Genomic DNA, 12753 nt, shown 5'->3' with positions numbered 1-12753 from the left:
CTTAATGTGTGAGGTCTGGTACTGGGGTCTCGTTAGATTAGCTAACATTTTGCCAGATTTATTTCCGAATTTAAACAAAGACGCTTGCTTGTGATCTATATAAAGTTTTGTCTTCTGGTGTAAATGATGATCATAGTTATGTTTCGCCGTAACCCATTTGACCCTATTCAAATCCGAGGGATCAGTTAAAAAGGTGGTATAAGCAGTACGTACTACTTCTGTAGCTCGTTGTAAGTTAAGCTGTAATTTTTTCTTTTTGGTCACCGTGTAGGAGATTATCTGTCCTCTAATTACGGCCTTTGCTGTATCCCAAAACAAACTATGATCCTCCCTATGGTCTCCATTATTATCAGAGAACTCCCACCACCCTCCTCTCAACCTATCTATAAATTCCTCGTCTGTGGCCAGATATGTGGGGAGTCTCCAAATGTAATCCGTCCCTTTTGGAATATTGTCTGCTAGAACTAATGAGACTGGCGCATGGTCGGATATTACCATGTCCGTGATTTCAGTCATTATTACTCTCTCCATGAGCTTATTGGAGGACAAGACATAATCCAGTCTGGACCAAGACTGATGGGAATGAGAGAAATGGGTGAATTCTCTCTCCACTGGGTTAGTGGATCTCCATGCATCTATCAGATGCGTGGCTCGCAAAAAAGGTTGGAGAGTGAATTTTCCCCTTACTTTAGGATTTGATTCGTCTTTCAGACCAGTCATCCTCAGTTGTCTTCTATCTTCGTCTATATGATGAACCACATTTAAATCTCCTGCCACTAGAACCTGACCCCCATCCTCCTGCAATCTTTTTTGATTCCAGTTCCCTAAAGGAGGCCTGAGCCGAGTTAGGGCCGTAAACATTATAGATAGTATGCCAGCGTCAGTTTCTAGTTTTACCCTCAAAATTCTCCCTTGCCTATCACTGTCAGTGGAAAGAACCTCATGTCTTAACCTCTTGTGTATAAGTAAAAGGACTCCAGCTTTCCTGCCGTTTGACGGAGAACCCAAAACCCTGCCCACCCAAAGGCGTTGCATTCGCCACTGATCAACTTCCTCCAGGTGTGTTTCCTGCAGTAATGCTATATCTGCATTCAGTTTTTTCAAGTGCCTAAGAACCATTATCCTTTTCTGAGGGGCTCTCAACCCCTTTACATTCCAAGTAATAATCTTTATAGTGTTCTCTCTGTTTGGGTTGTGTAAGTGACGACCTGGAGGAGGCCAATTTCCCACCCGGCAGTACAGTATAGTCAAAACATCATATTTATAGATTATGACCAAATAAAAGAGAGAAAACAAGAACATACCCAAATCCCCTAGAACCATATCTGTAACCATAACACAATACTTCTTCCTCTCAGGGAGGCATGCCCAGCTTGAAGACCCCCTGGACTTCACTTTTTTCGCACTCACTCGGCCGGAACAGCTGGAATTCCTTGTGCCAAGTCTAACCAGGTGTTATATAGAGAAACCCATATTCTGCTCCCCCCCCCCCACACCCAAACAGCAAATTTTAAAGCCCAACTCCTCTCCCTTTTTCATTCCCAGACTCTTTAGAATTCCCGTATAACCATTTCAGATGAAGCCTGAGTTAGTACCCCTATCTTCAGGCTACTCTCATCTGTCCCCTAAATTCTGACTGCCCGCATCTCCCCCCTAAAACCAGACAGCCCACACCGTCAGAAAAGGACTAACGGCCCATGTCCCAGACCTGCAGCAATATTTTCAGTCCCATTCCGGACTGGAAGATGGTTTCCGCTCTCTTCCAGGTGACCTCTGGGTCCGGCCGGTGGATGTGGCATTATGTCGGGCCTCCTGACGTCTCCCCCTGGGTGATCTATCTCTTGGTGAGGAGGCGTTCCTGACGTTAACCCCAGAGTCGCCATTTTCTATAGCGTCCCAAGCCTCCTTTGGCGATATGAATGTGTCGATCCTGCCGTCTTGCTTGAAGATCCTCAGGATAGCTAGGTATATAAGGGCAAACTTCGTCTTCTGCTGCACCAGGTGTGTGCATAACTGCGAAAAGGCCCTCCGTTTCCTGGCCACCTCCGCCGAATAATCTCCAAAAAGCAATATTCGGTGACCTCACAGTTTCAAAGGCTGGTTAAGACGTCTGTACTTGTGGAGGACAGCTTCCTTGTCTGCATAATTTTGATATTTGGCAATCGTGGGACGCGGTCTCACTCTTGGCCCTTCTGCTGTGGTTTCTCTCGGTGGACCAGTTCTATGCGCCCTTTCCACTGTCACTGGGGATTGAAGTCCCAACGCCTTCAGTATTTTCTCTGCACAAATGCTTATAAGCTGTTGCGCCGAGATACCTTCCGGAAGACCAATTATACGTAAATTGCTCCGCCGTGAGCGGTTCTCCAAGTCCTCGATTTTATCTCTGAGCACTTGATTTGCCCGCAGAACCTCTCCGACTTGGGTCTGGGCCTTCTCCAACTACTCCCATTCTCTGTTCCAGCTCTGTTTTCTGAGCCTCATTCTGCACTACTTCCCCTTGCAGCTGTTTCATGGTGGCCGCTACCGTTGCCTCCAACGTGGCCTTGATATCTGGGGCAAGTAACTGGGCGACTGCTATGGCCATTTCTTTACATGATAGCTCCATGCCCTGTATGTGCTGGGGTGTCTCCTTCAGCATCTCTTGGGAGTCGCTTACTTCTGGGCAATGAGGTGGTTGCGAGGAGGTGCGGGTGTTCCTCTTTTTCCCGTCCGCCATCTTCTCTCTCTGCCGGATCGTGCTGCGGGCGTGGAGACTCCGTGTGCAGGGCGCCGCTGCGCTTAAAAAATTTCTCCATAAACCTCCGGGGTACTTCAGGTGGTGATTCTTGTGGGTTTTTATCCCCGGTCTGCAGCGATTCCCCACGATATGTGGAGGGGTGGTGCGGAGCTCTCACCCGCCGTCTCCCTACATGTGCGCGCCGGAACCGGAAGTCGTGAACTTGTGTTTTAAGTTCTGCGTCCAAAGTTCGGGTTATAGCAGAATCCAGTTATGGATTCCACTACCACGGACCATAACTGGATTCTTCAATAACCTGAACTTTGGACACAGAACTTAAAACACAAGTTTGCGCAACACTACCTCTGTGTTAAAAACAAGGAAAATGGGCAAGTGTAAGGGCATGAGGGACTTTGCCAAAGTGTGAAGACTGGGTCGAAGCATCTTCAAATTAGGTTGTGGGGTATTCCTGGAATGCAGCAGTTACTACATGCCAAAAGTGGTCTCAGGATGGACAGCCAATGAACTGGCTTACAGGGTCATGGATGCCCACAAAAAAATAATAATAATAATTGCTGAAAAAGTTAATGCTGGCTGTAACAGGTATCCAAACAGTGCATTGCTGCATTATGGGACTGAATGGCCACCGACCAGAGTGCCTATGCTGAGCCCTGTCCACCACCAAAAGTGCCTACAATTTGCATGTATCTCATCAGAACTGGACAGCGAGCAATGGAAAAATTGTGGTCTGCCAAGTCTCGTTTTCTTTTTCATCAAATGGACAGCCATGTCTGCGTATTTTATCATGGGGGACAGAGCACCAGTATGCAAGAAAAAGGCAAGCCAGCAGTGTTGCCTTTCCTTTAGCATGCTGACACAAGGTCAGGCTTTATGATGCAGTTTTTTAAGCCAATTTCAGGTGTAGATCATAGGAGGAGAGAAAGTATTAAGGACAGATACACTTTCTTTCAATCCACTCCTGGGTTTGGCTTCAAAAACTGTATAAAAAAAACTTGAACGTGTGTTGGCACCCTTAGGCTAGGGCTACATAACGACATTTGTCTATGTAATGTCGCGCAACGTTTTTGTAATGATAGTCTATGGTGTCGCTCTGCAACGCGACAGTCACACAAAAATCCATTCCATGACTGAATGCATAACGCAATGCCTTTAGAGGCATTGCATCATAATAGAAGTCTATGGCCTGCATAACGGATCCGTCCTGTTTCCGTTATGCAGGAGATGACTCCAGCCCAACGAAAACCGGACAGATCCGCTATGCAGCCCATAGACTTCTATTATGATGGAATGCCTCTAAAGTCATTGCATTATGCATTCCATCATGGAATTGCGTTATGGTTCATGGTAACGGAATCCATAACGCAATTCAGATTATACTACAACCCGAACATCAAAATATGAAATTCGCTCATCCCTAATGTAGGTTTTTGTCCTCTATATATGATCGATTCCAGGGATATTTCCAATAACCAATGTAAGAAAATTCTGTCAAATATTTATTGTTCATGTGTTAATCGGATCCGAGGATTTTTTTTTCAATATGCCACAAGGGTATTGCGCTGAAAACATCTTCACATAAGGCTGCCTTCTTGGCTGTAAAGCCGGTGTGTGGAGGCTCCTGGCTGGGCGTGCCTGGATGGACTGGTAACAGGGTCATGGTCTGTACTCGGGACATCATTGCGTGGGGGGGGGAAGGGGGGCCCTGACTGAGTATAGGGGAAACAGATAAATAAGATAGCCTACAACGTTTGAGAGACAGCTTATTTTTATTGTATTGAGCATGGGGAAAGCGAGCAGGGCCCGGAACAGAAGAAAAGTGGGCGGGGCCTTCCATGTACTCCGGCCCCCGTGCCCCATAGCAGCTGTGTGGTCTGCCTATACAGCTCGGGCAGTGGGGAAAGTAGCTAACTGTTCTGCCCGACCTGGGTTTGGGCAGAAAATGGAGAGGGGTAGGGCTGGTCTTGTTTGAAAGCTGACATTCCAGGCTTCCATACAAGACCAAAATGACAGCTATAGGGCTCATGCACACAAACTTATCATCTTTCCGCTTCAGTTTTTTTTTTTTTTTTTTTCGGGGTGTATGCGGAACCATTCACTTCAATGGGTCGGCAAAAACAGCGGAAGGTACTCTGTGTGCATTCAGTTTCCGTATTTCTGTACTGCAAAAAAGTAGTGCATGTCCTATTATTGTCCGCAAATCACGGTCCGAGGCCTCATTCTATTCAATGGGTCCGCAAAAAATAAGGAACACATCCGTATGTTATCCGTATTTTGCAGATCTATACTGTAGAAATGCTCTGTTTGGTGATTAATAAATTACTGTTTCCGATACGCAAAAAACGGATCGCATACGGATATGTTTTGTGGAATAACCCTCAGATATGGAACGGATCAGTGAAAAATGGACCACAAAACAACTACGGTCGTGTGCATGAGCCCTTAGCCCAAGCAACAGAGGAGAAATCACTGTTAGAAATAGAGTCAAGAATAATCGTGGGTAAAACCTGTTTGTACTTTCACTTTCAGCAGTATTCACAGCATCCCGATTTCTATCAGTGATATCTTCCCCTGTTCTGAATGTATTGCTATCCAATAAGTGATAACTGAGGCAGCATGTCCGGTGAAAATCCCTTTATTGGGAACTGCTTACATGCAAAACGTGTTTAAAAAGTTGCTACGTTTCGGCTATAGCATAGCCTTTGTCAAGCACCATGTGATCCCCAAATGATCCTGCTTAAAAAGTGTCCCCATACGGACGTGGCCAATTACATGATTACATAATACATTGGTTATCGACAGTGCAACCAAGTGTGTGCATATAAATGTGCACACACTTGGATGCACAGATTGGAAAAAAAATTAAACTATAAAAAAAAAAAGATTATAGCACTATCTTAGCCAAATTTCTCTATATTCGTTTTTTTTCAAATATTCGCTATATTGCTATATATTCTTGTTTTAGAATATTACGAATATTCGAAAAAACTAAGTTATAGCAATATAGCGAATATTCGAAAAGAAACGAATATAGTGAAATTTGGCTATAGTGCTATAATCTTTTTTTTTATAGTTGTAATTTTTTTCTCATCTGAAGTTCAGATTGGAAAAAGATTACAACTATTAGACAAAGAAGATTATAGCACTATATTAGCTAAATTGCTCTATTCGTTTTTTTCGAATATTCGCTATATTGCTATATATTCTTTTAGAATATTACGAATATTCTAAAAAACAAAGTTATAGCAATATAGCGAATATTCGAAAAAAAAAAAAAAATATAGAGCAATTTAGCTAATATAGTGCTATAATCTTCTGTCTAATAGTTGTAAGTTGAAAAATTCGCAATAAAATTCGCATTACGAAAATTCACAAGCAACACTACTCCTAAAGTCAAATATACTGCAGCCTTCTCATTGGCCCACAAGCTAGAAGCAGGGAGGGATCATGTGTACTGATTAAAAAAAAATTCGAATATTCAAAATTACGAATATATCACTATATTCAAAATATTCGCAAATTTTCGAAGTACCTATATTCGCGATAAAAATTTGAATATTCATGATCAACACTACTGGTCACCACTTCATGTCACCTTAAAGTGCCAAGTGATTGGTGTTAAGGAGTCAGATATAAATCTGAATTTGTGCACTTTCGTGACAAATATTAAGATCGTGTTCTAAAATTAACATCACCTTGCAGACTACTCGGTGAGTAGGTGGATTTAATGAAAGGCGAACACATTACCTGGAAACGATTACGTTCTCCCTATATAACAGAGCCACCTTGTGGGTACTCTATGGATTGCAACAGCAAATTTATACAAGAATTGCAGTGCAAGCTTTAAAATCATGATGGTATTATTCCAGCAACACTACAATGGTCTGATATATGATTCAATATCCTAAAAGGTGGTTATCAGAATAAAAAAATATATATATGTTAAAGGGAACCTGTCACCAGGATTTTGTGTATAGAGCTGAGGACATGGGTTGCTAGATGGCCGCTAGCACATCCACAATACCCAGTCCCCATAGCTCTGTGTGCTTTTATTCTGTAAAAAAACGATTTGATACATATGCAAATTAACCTGAGATGAGTCCTGTCCCTGACTCATCTCACATACAGGACTCATCTCAGGTTAATTTGCATATGTATCAAATCGTTTTTTTGACACAATAAAAGCACACAGAGCTATGGGGACTGGGTATTGCAGATGTGCTAGCGGCCATCTAGCAACCCATGTCCTCAGCTCTATACACAAAATCTTGGTGACAGGTTCCCTTTAAAGGGCATAGAAAGTAAATGCTCCACACTGTGTTTGTTGAACCTTTATAACACCTCTTTCTACTTATCGGCGCTCTCCTCCGACAATCACTTTATGGCTCAACAAAATACAGGAGATGAGCAGGATGGAAAACTTGGTACCCTGAAGAACCAGGACCTGACTGACTAACTAACAGCTTGCTGACCTGACTAAAGGGCTGGCGGGGTGCCCTTAGCCATGCCGGGGGTAGGCCTATAAGGGGGCATACCCTAAGGAATATGAAAAGAAAAAGGGGAGGGAGGGTGGGGCACCGGAAACGTACGCAAAGCAGGTGAGACCGTGCCTCCATTTTATAGGCGCCTGCGCCCCTCCCACAAATACAGGCTGACTTGTCAGCCTTACCTATTTGTGGTCACGGTTATGGAAGAGAACTTGGTACCCTGAAGAACCAGGGCCTAAGGGTGCCCTTAGCCATGCCGGGGGTAGGCCTATAAGGGGGCAAAAAACCAAGCCAAGTAGTGTAGAGAATAACTTTGTTGAACCTGTACCAACTCATAAAGCCAAACTGTGAAAGGCCTTGGATATCTCGGCGTGGGGATTCGGGATATAACGCGCAAAGCACGAGGAGTGCCAGCGACCCATTTTACGAATAAAAGGGACATTATGTTTTGAAGCCGCCGATGCAGCCCCAATGCGGAATGAGTGCCCTGAAATTGCCTTGGGATCAAAGCCCAAGCCAGATGCAAAGGTGCGAATATGTGAGATGAACTGAGAAGGAGTGATGGCACTGACCTTGAGGCTGGGTTCACACTTGAGTGTTTTACAGCGCGTTCAAACGCGCTGTAAAACGCTCAACACATGAAAACCAATGCTTCCCTATGGCCCTGGTTCTCACTTGAGCGTTTTACAGCGCTGAAAAACGCCCTACACTCAAACAAGTTCTTGAGCTTCTTTGGGGCGTTTTGACGCGCGTTTGTGGCCATAGGACATTGCAGTCAATCACACAAACGCGCGTCAAACGCGCGTTTACTATTGCACATAACGCGCGTTAAACGCGCATATCAAAGACGCTCAGGTCTGAACCCAGCCTAAACGGGAGCAAAGGGCTGTCCAGGGCCGAGTCCCCCAAAACTGACAGCAAGTTCCTAAGAACTTGAACTGGGCACCATGCGTTGAAGGTCTGAAAGTACTTCACCTCCACCGGTGGCCCTACCTGAGAGGTTTTGGAAGCCAGAAGGTATAGGGTGAAATGGTCGTTACACCATACCAGCTGACCCCTGGTTAAGCCTTTTGCCTTGGCTGAAATGCTGGTAAATTCCCCGGGTCTCAAAAAGCCATAGAAGCTAAGGTACATGGCCGCTTTGATGACTGTGCTGGAATGGAGCCCAAAAGGAAGACCATCTAGGGAGGTGGAAAGCTTTCTGAAGAGTTCCCCTGACATCGGATGTCTGCTCGTAACGGACCCCCCGCTACTCTTCTGAATGCCTCTGAGCGTCGCATTGATTGCCTGGGACAAGAAAACAGACCTATTCTGGATCCTCCAACATAGAAAAATGCTGGACCCCGGCCAAGTACAATTTGATAGTGTTGTAGGACAGTTTGAGGTCAGTATGGCAGTAAGCTATGAAGGTTGTGATGTACGTGGTCTTGTCGGTATTCTCCCTTGGATAAAGGAGTGTGAATCTGTTAAACGTGTTCCAAGCGGTTTTTATAATTCCTGGCCATGTTAACAGACAGAGACTTCTGCATCAGAGACTTGGCTGAAGAAATGTATGATTTTAATCCATTATTAGCGATTGAAAAACCGGAGGGGGTAGCCCCACTCGTTCTGCCTCCGGCATGATCTGAAAGAAAGCATTAAAATTAAAACGTGAAAATTAAAACGTGATAATGCGTCTGCGGCGACGTTACGTATGCCTGCATGATACGTGACAATTATGCTGCAGAGAGAGCAAAACCAGCCTGCGGACAAAAGACATGATCTGGGGTGACCCCTAGTGATGATTTCTACCACCGTCTGGGTGTCGGTGATGAAAGCCACAGAAGAATTGGCCCATTGCCTGCCCCATACTTGGGCAGCCACTACGATCGGGTAGAATTCTAATAACGGAGAAGATTTCAAAGCGACTCTTGCTGATGAAATCTCTGACGGCCAAGGGCCCGCAAACCATTGATTCCCGCAGTTTGCCGCGAATCCCCCGAAGGCGGCGGCGGCCGAGAAAATCAAGGTGGATGCGGGCCCCAGTTACGGAACGAACAGGGAGACTCCGTTCCATTCGGCCAGAAAGTCCCTCCACATGGCCAAATCGGCCATGGCTTGGGCATCTAAACAAATGAGGCTGTCTTGCTCGGGAGATGAGGGGAGTAACTGCAGTAGCCTGGACATGAAAGCCCTACCTTGGGGCATGACTCTAGTGGCGAAATTTAGCATGCCTAGCAGGGACAGAAATTCTACTTTGGCACAGGTCCTATTGCCCACTGACTTGGAGAAGGCCTCCTTGATTTTTGTGAGCTTCTCTGCTGGTAACCTGGCCTCCATTTTAACTGTGTCCAAGACTATGCCCAGGAAATAGATTACCGTTGCGGGGCCTTCTATTTTTGAGGGTGCCACCGGGACATTGAGTCTGGAAAAAAGTTGGAGAAGGGTCTTGAGCTTGCTGGGCTTGCAGTCTGGCCTCTCTATCAAAAGGAAATCATCCAGGTAATGGATGACCAGCGGACAGTCGCAGCGGTTGACCAAGACCCAGTGCAAAGCCTGTGCAAACTGCTCAAAAAGCCAGGGACTGCTTTTAGACCCGAACGTTAGGCGGTTTGCAAAGTATAGTATTGGTCCTGCCACTTGATCCCATAGAACTTCCAAAGCTGCGGCTGAATGGGCAGTAGTTTGAAAGCGTCAGCGATGTCCGCCTTGGTCAACCATGCCCCCCTGCCTACCTGGAGAATGAGCTGAATGGCCTCATCTATTGAAGAGTAGCGCATTGAAAACTCCTCAGAGGGAACTAAGGAATTTAATATGGGTATACTAGAGCCATGAGGTGCAGAAAGGTCGTAAATCAAACGTTTTTTTTATTAGAAAACTTTTCTGACAATATGCCTATGGGGTTGATCCTCCAATAGTCGAAGGGGACAACAGAAAATGGACCGATGAGAAACCCCTTCTCTAATTCGGACCTGATTAGTGTCCCCACTGACTCGGGATCCCCGGCTGCTGATAAGAGGTTGGGACCGACCCAAGTGGACTGGGGAAGAGCTACTAGGCCCGTGTGAAAGCCTGCGGTGAACCCAGAAACCAAGAATTGGATGAACTGCGGATTGTGGTGGCCTTGCAGAAGGGCTGCCAGTAAGTCCACATTGACCCCGGTTAGTCATAACGGTCTGGAGGATCTTTGAGGACAAGCCGTTTGGGGGGGGGTGCCCTGAAACACATGGAACAGACATGGAGGGCCCTACATTTATTGTAGTAACAGGCGTGCAGGTTGTAGTTATTGCAGACCTGGCTGTTGCCCAAGAAAACTATGGGACGACCCAATTTGTCTGTGGTTGGGCCAGACCCGTAGCTACTGGGGAAAGATCTGCCCTGGGTCATAGAGGGTCCTACATTGGGGCACCAATCTGAGGAGTGGGAGGATGACTGGCAGGAGGCACACGCCGGGGCCTTGAGCCCTGCAAAAAAAAGCTCCATGTCCATGGAAGCCCAGTTTGTGACGTGCTGGAATTGGGCAAGAGCGGCGGCAGCCTTGGCAGAAAACGAGCGGTGGTAGTCATAAAAAAGCATGCCCACCGTACTTGTGGCCCAAGTCCGAGACCCGGTAAAGGTAGGTATCCAACTCCTCCCGCCTCGCAGGGTGGGCTGAGCAAAGGACATCCCTGAACAGACTGAAAGCCAGGACAAACTTGTGATGGACAGCTTTTTGTTGAGGCGGGCATCCCTGGCTTTGAGAACGATGGACACGTCGCCGCAAGCGATCGTTTTGCTCTCAACTGTGTCGTGAGTGGCTATGAGGATAGACGCTAGGGTGACGTCTTTTCCCTCTAGGATGTCTTTTTTTTATATTGATGGGAATGAAATGTGAGGGAGCTACTTCTGGCGTGCTTAGAACCCTACCTGGGGGAAAGGGCCCTGAAGTGGAGGCTACTGGCAAGGGTGATGCAGACTGGGTAGTTGCTGACCCCCGATAGGATTCTACTGCCAGAAGCCTAGTCTGCACATCCGAGACTGAGGAGGCGATGTTATTCATCATTGAATGAAGCTGTCAGTGACAGTTGGAGAGTAGACATGGAGACTTGCTCCAAATCTGGGGCTGCTGTCTGTACAATTCTGCCTTCTGGGCGGAAGCAGTGTGTTGAATCCCTCTCCTATTTAGTTCCGTGATTAATTTCGGAATTGTCCAGTTCCTTAAAGATGAGATGCTGGCCTGCTCGGACGCGGGGGTTTCAGGAACCGACAAGGCCTCCTTGATGTCGGATGTGTGCGACATACTGCAACTGCGAGATGACAAACAGTAATTAATACCGGAGCTGGAGGCCCTGCAGTTTGGTAGAGAGACCCGAGACCGTGGTTGGTGGTAGAAGGAAACTAGTGAGTTGGCCGAGTGACTGGTGCCTAATTGAACAAACGGGCGTTACTGTGGAGGACCTGGGTGCACTGGGGCGTGAAATGGCCTGGGGAAGCTAAAGTGATGTGGCACCAAAACAGGAAGGTTGAGTAAGGGAGAAAATGAACACCAAACCTGAATTCGGACCTGAGGAAAATGATAATGGAAGCGAGCCTGAAACGTGACAGCAACATACATGATAATTAATAGACGTAAGCCTGAAATGTAATAGGCAACAGACATGGTAGATAATAAGCATAGCCTGAAGCGTAACAGGCGAAGACATGGTAATTAATAAACGTAAGCCTGAAACGTAACAGGCAACACACATGGTAATTAAAAATGTAAGCCTGAAACGTAACAGGCAACAGACATGGTAGATAATAAGTGTAGCTTCTCTATATTGTTAGATAATAAGCATAGCCTGAAGCGTAACAGGCGAAGACATGGTAATTAATAAACGTAAGCCTGAAACGTAACAGGCAACAGACATGGTAATTAAAAAACGTGAGCCTGAAACGTAACAGGCAACAAACGTGTCGAATGATGACGTAAGCCTGAAGCGTAATAGGCGACAAACATGGTAATTAACCGCCTCCGGACCGCCTAACGCAGGATTGCGGTCCGGAGACGGCAGCCCTGCGCTCAGCGACGCATATACGTGTCATCTCGCGTGAGCCGAGATTTCCTGTGAAGGCGCGCACGTTCACAGGATCGGAAGGTAAGAGAGTGGATCTCCAGCCTGCCATCGGCGATCGTTCGCTGGCAGGCTGGAGATGCGATTTTTTTTAACCCCTAACAGGTATATTAGACGCTGTTTTGATAACAGTGTCTAATATACCTGCTACCTGGTCCTCTGGTGGTCCCTTTTGTTTGGATCGACCACCAGAGGACACAGGTAGCTCAGTAAAGTAGCACCAAACACCACTACACTACACTACACCCCCCCCTGTCACTTATTAACCCCTTATGAACCACTGATAACCCCTGATCACCCCATATAGACTGCCTGATCACCCCCCCTGTCATTGATCACCCCCCTGTCAGGCTCCATTCGGACGTCCGTATGATTTTTACGGATCCACTGATACATGGATCGGATCCGCAAAACACATACTGACATCTGAATGGAGCCTTACAGGGGGGTGATCAATGAC

Source organism: Bufo bufo, chromosome 1 (genome assembly GCF_905171765.1).
Source record: "Bufo bufo chromosome 1, aBufBuf1.1, whole genome shotgun sequence".
NCBI lineage: Eukaryota > Metazoa > Chordata > Amphibia > Anura > Bufonidae > Bufo > Bufo bufo.
Note: the sequence above shows the minus strand (reverse complement) of the source record.